This window comes from Ursus maritimus, unplaced genomic scaffold, assembly GCF_017311325.1.
Source record: "Ursus maritimus isolate PB19 unplaced genomic scaffold, ASM1731132v1 scaffold_15, whole genome shotgun sequence".
NCBI lineage: Eukaryota > Metazoa > Chordata > Mammalia > Carnivora > Ursidae > Ursus > Ursus maritimus.
The window spans coordinates 17,189,575-17,197,612 of record NW_024423897.1 but is presented as its reverse complement, the minus strand read 5'-3'; the positions used below and the strand labels follow the sequence as shown (position 1 = coordinate 17,197,612).

Genomic DNA, 8,038 nt, shown 5'->3' with positions numbered 1-8,038 from the left:
CAACTAAGTGGGCGTAGGGCCCCCATGGCTGGGAGACCACGGATGTGAGAAAGGGACACAATGCAATCACGTTCACCACAGCAGTAGAGCACCGTGAACATCTTCATCGTGGAATTTTACAATTTCCTAAAGGGGCAGGAAGGCCTGCAGAAAGAATAACCGAGAAGGATCTCTGAAACGTTGTTGCATGATTTGTGTTACTCATGGCAAGTTTTTCAGGGGATGAGCTCCCAACCTTTTTTATATACAAGTGTATCCCTAGAATAGGTTTATGAGAATATCACCCATGAAAAATTACCGAGTCATTCAATAAATATTTACCGAGCACTCATCTGTGCGCTGGGCACTGTGCTCGTCCCCGGGGAAACAGCACTCAATAAGGCAATGAAGCCTTCACGGAGCTTACACTCGTGGTTTTTTTTTTTAATATTTTATTTATTTATTTGTCGGGGGTGTGGGATGGGGGAGGACACCAGAGCTTACATTCTTTTTTTTTTTTTTTTAAAGATTTTATTTATTTGATAGAGACAGCCAGCGAGACAGCGAGAGAGGGAACACAAGCAGGGGGAGGGGGAGAGGAAGAAGCAGGCTCCCAGCGGAGGAGCCTGATGTGGGGCTCGATCCCAGAACGCCGGGATCACGCCCTGAGCCGAAGGCAGACGCTTAACCGCTGTGCCACCCAGGTGCCCCCAGAGCTTACATTCTAAGGAGGAAGACCAGGCATAAACAAGTCGCCCAAACCACAGATACTGCTGTTTCAGCCCGTGCTTTGCCATACAAAAGAAATAAATTGAGAGAAGCCGAGGAGACCTCCGTGAGGATGGGCACGGAGGAGGGGGCAGCCCCCGGCATCAGGGCCCATCCTGCCTCTGACTTATCCTCGCAATGCGCTTCCGAAGTTTGCTGCCCACAGCATCTCAGAACATCAGCAGGGACATTGCCTGGGAATCCCTCAGGCAGAGAATCTCAGGCCTCCTCACAGAACTCCTGAATCAATCCATATCCTAACAAGATCCCCAAGGCTTGCACACGCACTCAAGTGTGAAGACGACTCCTCGGGACTGCGTCTCAATGCCAGTACTGCACTCTGCCCACGCTGTCTGTATAACAAAAGCAGTAAGCCAGAAGTGCCTTCCCCCTACCCCCGCCCAGTGGTCCCCAACCCTGGCTGAGGGGAGTGGGTGGGTCCAGATCCCTCCAGTCTCAAGGGCACTCACTCTGAGATGTGCATTTCACACTTTCCCCGGGACTTCCCCGGGGTTAAGCTTGGTTGCCCACTGTGGTAGCGGGTGCCCTGTATTGGCTGCCTCCTCTTTTCTGTGTCACTGTCCTATTTTCCCATCCACCTTCCCCAGACCTCCCAAGTAAACTGCTGCTGTTTGCTTCTTGTCTCAGGGTATTCTGAAGAGACCCCAGGCTAAGACAGCAGACCCCTCTGAGTAGGGGGCATCTGCATGGGGAACTGAAGGACAGAAAGAATGGGGAGAAGTGCTCTCCCAGCAGAGGCAACAGTCAATGAAAGGCCGTGAGGCTGGGGGAAGATGGGCAGCGCTGGAGGACCAGAACGGAGGCAGGTGAGGTGAGAGCACGGTGGGAAGCTGTGTGGAGCATGGGTGTCACAAGAACACAAGGGAGAAGGGTTGAAATTCACACCAACGCACAATTCAGGTGACAGATGAGCGTGGCTTGGACGGATCCGCTGAAGCTGTTAGTAGAAGGTCAAAGACACAGGTAGAAGAATCTTGACATCATTGCTAAGTGTAGCCTGAACATATCCACCACTGTTTAGAAATAGTCACTAGTAGCCTACTGTTGACCAGAAGCCTTACCACCAACCAACAGTCAATTAAAAACAGTTCGTATGTTGCATTAAATACTGTATTCTTAGAATAAAGCTAGAAAAAAGAAAATGTTGAGAAAGTCCTAAAAGACATGAAGTATTGTGCTGTATTTATAGAAAAAAAATTCACACGTAAGTGAACCCGCAGAGTTCAAACCCATGTTGTTCAACTGTGAGTTGTTATTTTTCTGAGGAAAAGCTCAGCAGGGCTGGAGCACAACCTGTATGAATCGATGGGAGGTAAGGTGATGGGGGAGTAGTTTCCAAGCATGTTCTGCTGAGTGACGTATTTATACAGTATTCTTAATTTCAGGATTTTTCAAAGCCTTTCATATGTGCTTAGCGATTCTCCACAAGGTATGATATCTCACACTTCCTAATCTTATTTGATAAAGATCGTGCTTTTTGATGTCTTCAATTTTTAAAAAACATTTAGATTACTCCCAGATAAGAAAAATTATCTTAGATCACATTAGGAAGTGACTTGTGTGTCAAACCTAGGAAATGACAATAAAAAAGAAGTTTTTAAGAAGGGACCATCAATAGATCATACTGATATTTTAGAAAGCTAATTCTAATAGTAGAGACTGTTTCCTTGAACTGATAGCTACAATAATAGGATTTTAAATGATCATGTGACCTCTGCTAAGAACACATTCTAATCTTAAAAATTCTTCTTGTCAAGTTCTCCAGTGCATCTAACCTAAGTCTTTCTTGGTGCAGATTAAGTCCATGTATCACCCTTGCATTCTCCTTTATCTCTCACAGTCTTTTTCCAGATTATAACGGCATGTTTTCCTCTTTTGCTGACTCCAACAAAACTTGTGAAATAACAATACACTGGAGAAACACAGGTGGTTAAACACTAAAATCAGATGATTTCCAAATTAAAATTTTTTAAAAATAATGAACAATTCAGCCTCTTGTGCATTTGCCCAGTCTATTCCTTTCTAGATCCGAATACTCTATCGAAATACAAATAGACTCTTTCTTGCAGAAACCATTGTATTTTGCCTCCTGAACACTATTGCTTGTGAATATTTGCATGTAACACTGTGCTATCCAATGACTGGGTGCATGTTTCTCATCAACCCCCAGTGAGAATCCCAGATTAAGATTGAGAACAGCTGGAATCAAGAGTCTTCTGCCACCAGCTCTGTGACCTTGAGTAGGACACTGTCCCATCCGTGCTTCACCTTCCTGGTGTATGAAATGCAGCTGTTTAGAGTAGGCGTCTCTAAAGCCTGTACCTTGTCCATGAGTCTGAGAACTGCTCTTTATCCTCGCAGCTCTCCCGTCTACAAAAGAAGCAAATTCCCAGGATTGTAGAGACCTCTAGATGCTTTCTCCCTCAAGGCTCTGACTCTAGTGTGTTCATGACAGAAAATTACTCAGCATTGAAAATTTAGTAATGATCAATTTTCCCCAACCTCTTTTAGATCAAGTGAAGTCTAAATATGTAGCCCCTCTGGTCTATACCGTCCCTCAAAGGGCTGCACAAAACATTTCCCTTTCCTTGGAATAAAAAGGTAACATGGTTTCTTGAATTCCACATATGAGTGAAATATACATAAATCCAGTATATCTCCCAAGCGCCCTTCCCTCATTATGCGGGAGCCAATCAGTTAGCCCAGACTAGAAAATGAAGAATCCAAGTCCGAGAAGAAAACTTTTGAGTTTTAGTACAATGATTATAGCTTGTTAAACGAGAAATCCCCTATGTAGCCTACAGATGAGGTTAGTTTTTTTTTTTTTTTTTTTGAAGTTTGAACAACCTTATGAAGATAAGAATTCACATAAAAACCCAGATTTCCCATTTCTCTTGAAAAATCTGAAAATCCTCTGATGTTAGGACCCCATCACCCTGCTAGCATGTAACCCAACTGGTCCCTTATTCATTCTCATTTTTTCCCTGACATGTGGCCAAGTCCTTTCATCGTGCTTTTGTGGTCTTGTTGCTATTGTTTAAAAACCAGAAGAAATTTTCTCTGTATCAGTATTGGGGAAACAAGAGATACACTAAGTGGACTGATCAAGAAAAATGGAAAACAGCTTATTTCTATGGGGAAGAAGAGGGCATAATTTTTTGTTCAGAGAGATGTGAGCCCACTTGACTCTTTGATCTGCTTGGCCCTATGGGCATTTAAGTTTGAGATAGTTTGGGAAGCCTGTGGTGGGGAAACCAGCTGTCCCTTCGCCATGATTCAATCTTTCCATCTGTGAAGTAAGCTGGTTGGACTGGATGGTCCTTTCTGGCTTGGACAAAAAGTCTAATATCCTGTGTTCCAACAAAGTCAAAAAAACTTCTGATAAGGACCAGACAACCCAATTTGGGTTCTGCTAGGGTAAGAAAAGACAATACTGACACCCAGTGGTCCATTAACCAGCTCCCATCTGATGCCCCAAAGTTCCTGAGGACCACTTTGAGAACCCAGGCTCAGACAGAACTTTCTTCGTGTCTTGGAGGCAAAGGAAACAAAAGACTACCTAAAGCCAGTAACAGGAAAACAAACAAACAAAAAACATGTACTGGCTTGCTTTCTAAACCCTTCCGATGGGGATCTGGCTATATCCTGGTTTGGCTTTAAGATACCCATTATATCACAAGCATTTGTATTCAACAAGATATTTGTCTTACATTATGGAAACAAATATGCTTTTGAAAATGAAAGACTTATTTCCCAGGGGGTAAAAGCCCAAACACCCTGAACTAGTCTATAACGATTTCTTTGATTTATTAATTAGTCTTCTGAGCCCTGAAAAGTAAATGATAAATATCTGAGATGATGAGGACAGGGACTCTGTTCCCCTAGTTTGCGAACCTCTCAGCATGACCTCAAATCCTTCAATTTGGAATAATAATGAGGTTACTGCAAGTGTGAGGGCTGAGGCAGAATTGGCAGGGAAAACACATTTTGAGAGCTTCTTCCACTTTCAATGGGCTAATCGTTACCAGAGTTTAAAAACCAGCAAGGTCTAAAATGTAACCTTTGGTGACATTTAGGTCTGACTGCTGAACAAAAGAAAATAAGTGAAAAATGCATTTTAATAATGATTACTTCACATCTAAAGCCCTTGATTTGGGAGGGGAAAAGAAAGGACCAGCGACCTGGCCTTCCAATCATAATGTAAGCTGACATCTCGATGCAGTAATCTAAATTAGGCTTCAGAGGATCAGCACTGGCAGGAAGGGTGGGAACGGTAATGCTGTTGCAAAAATACCTACCGGTGTGGTCTTTTTGTCAGTGGAGAAATCACCAGTTAGCATCATGGCAAAATGCTCAAGACGCACACTGAAAAGGAGACAGAGTAAATCGGTTCATGGATTCTCCCCTCCTCTCATAAACAACAGAATCAAGGAAAAGAAATACCAGAAAAAAAAATCTGCCGCACCCAAACAAGGAAATCAAATGTCATGATCTCTAAAGGGCCAAAGAAAGAAGATGACTCCTATCTTATTCCCAGAGGATACTACAACTCCTGAGAATGTCCCTCAATGCCCCCCAAATCAGCAAGCAATACAAGAAGAATGGTATCCTTTTTGTCTCTTTTGACCCCAACGTAGTACTGAGGAAACGGTCTGGGGGTGAGGAGAAATGAAAAAGAAAGTGAAGAGTTGCCTCGACCCACTCGTGCAGAAGCATAGGCTACTAGACTCGTGCTGAATTGGGAGAACCATCTAGAAGATATTACCCTATGTTTCATTAAGTGGAACAGTCCCAGGCACAAGACAAAAACAAAATTTAAGAAAAAGGAACTGAAACTAGTTCAAGAAAGATTGTACACAACCCCAACTGAACTCTCCCCCACCCCACCATGCCTGCAGGCCGGAGAGGGGGAGGGAACGCAACACCTGGGCCTTTTAGCTGTAGCTACGGGGTCAGACAAGGCTCTGGTGATGGTGGAAAGAGGGCTGGGGAGAATTCTCTCCAGCTGACGGACAGGAGAGGTAGTCTACAGAGCAGCCCTCTTACACAGGGGTAATGCAAAAAGGAGCAAGGTGTTAATCTGAAAATACCCAAGAAAATTCAGCATGAGAACGCAGTTAAAAAGATTAATATCTTAGTTTCATAGAAAAAATCGCCCAAGGATCATTCCCAAGTGCTTTGTCCAATAGAATACATTAATAAGATTACTTAAAAGCAATAAACAATAAATTAAACCTCTCAAAGCCTAGCCAATAAAACTACAGAATCAAATATAAAAAGGTACGGTAAAGCTAAGGAAGTGAATAAGAACCCAACTAAAACTAATACCATTTAAAAACTAATGAATAAATTAGAAGCAGCAAGAAAGAGAATAAATATAATTGGAAATGAAATTCAGGACAGAAGACTTGAGATAATCACAATGCATGGGGGGAAGCTAATGGGAAGCAAAGAAGAGATATAAAACAGGAAGTTATTATATTCTAACAAGAGAAAATCTCTGAAGTAATGTTGTGAGTTGAATTGTGTCCCCCCGACCCCCCGCAAAAGATGGAAGTCCTAACCCCCAGTACCTGTGAATGTGATCTTATTTGTAAATAGGGTCTTTACAAATATAGTGAAGCTAAGGCGAAGTCCACTTACGAGGTGGACCCTAATCTAATCTGACTAGTGCCCTTATAAGAGAAAACGGAGCTGGGGCGCCTGGGTGGCACAGCGGTTAAACGTCTGCCTTCGGCTCAGGGCGTGATCCCGGCGTTATGGGATCGAGCCCCACATCAGGCTCATCTGCTCTGGTGGGAGCCTGCTTCTTCCTCTCCCACTCCCCCTGCTTGTGTTCCCTCTCTCGCTGGCTGTCTCTCTCTGTCAAATAAATAAATAAAATCTTTAAAAAAAAAAAAGAGAGAGAAAACGGAGCTGTTAAGAAAAGATCGTGTGAAGACACAGAGACATGGGAGAGATAGCCAAAGGAACACCAAAGCAGAGATTTGAGCGATGCTTCTACAAGTCAATAAACCTCGAGTGTTGCCTGCCTTCACCAGAAGGGAGAGGGTATAGAGCAGATTCTCCATCAGAGCCCTCAAGGAGAGTCAACACCTAAACCCTGATTTTGAACTAGTAGCTTCTGGAACTGTAAGAGGATAAATTTCTGTTGTTTGAAGTTACTCAGCTTGTGTGGTATTTTGTTAAATGTGCACTAGAAAAGGAAAACAAGTACCAAGTTCTACAAATAGAACAAAAGAACAAATCATTTTAAGTATGGGGTCGGGGAGGACCTGGGTGGCTCAGCCAGTTAAGCGTCTGCCTTAGGCTCAGGTCATGACCCCAGGGTCCTGGGATGGAGCCCCGTGTCTGACACCCTGCTCAGTGGGGAGTCTGTTTCTCCCGGGCCCTCTGACCCTCTCCCTTGCTCATGCTATCGCTCTCACTCTCTCTTCGAATGAATAAATAAATCTTAAAAAAAAAAAAAATCGGGAACTAAGATTGAGAAATGGAATAGAAATATTGTAAATCTTAGAGGACTTCTCCTACCTCCATTTGGACCGCAAACTTTCTAAATGATTAAGTTCTTCTTTCCAGCTTACCTCTTAACTCAGGCGAAAGACCTTGTGAGCAAAGCATCCCCTGATGGGAACAGAAACTATCCCCAGAGTAAGGACTGCCTTGAGCCAGCAAGAGCCTGCCCATGCTGGATCCCAAGACAATGATCACCCGACTTCTACTGCCCACGCGCATGGACCCACCGACCTTTGTCCCACATTTTCCTTATATAAACCTGGAAGTCTCTTCAGCACTTTGGAGACAGTCTTTGAGACGCTCTTCTGCTGTCTTCCCGGCGATGGCCTCACGGAAATAAATTCCTTCCTTGTTTCACCACCATGGGTCTCTCTGCCTTTGGACCTTGTCAGTGGCGATTGCCTGAACCTAATCTGTTGGGGACCCGCAGAGCCAGGGGCCCTTGCTCCCTGTGCCCCGGCTACAGTAGAAATATTTAAATCTAATAAAATGTGTTAAAAGGAGCTAATAGTTTGAAAGGACACAAATAAATACTGCTTATAATTCAAATATGATGTTTAAAAAATCACGAGTCCTAACTATTCAATGTTTCACCTCATTTTCTTCACATTCAACATTCTTAGCAGTGATAAAGATGGACACAGGAGCCGCTGAACTAGACATCGGGAATCCAACAGGAGTAAGACATGTCTCTGCCTTCCAAGATTTAGAATCCTGTCACAAAAATAAATCCAATATTTGCACACTTCACTGT

The 8,038-nt window shown here is 43.5% G+C and overlaps 1 long non-coding RNA gene across 1 annotated transcript; it reads left to right on the top strand.

The window, feature by feature from the left end:
* Window positions 1–621: 621 nt before the first annotated feature.
* Window positions 622–7,833, top strand: LOC121102754. Its single transcript, XR_005834841.1, has 2 exons — window positions 622–1,574; window positions 7,348–7,833. It is a non-coding gene; the product is annotated as an uncharacterized LOC121102754 (long non-coding RNA).
* The last annotated feature ends 205 nt before the right edge of the window (window positions 7,834–8,038 follow it).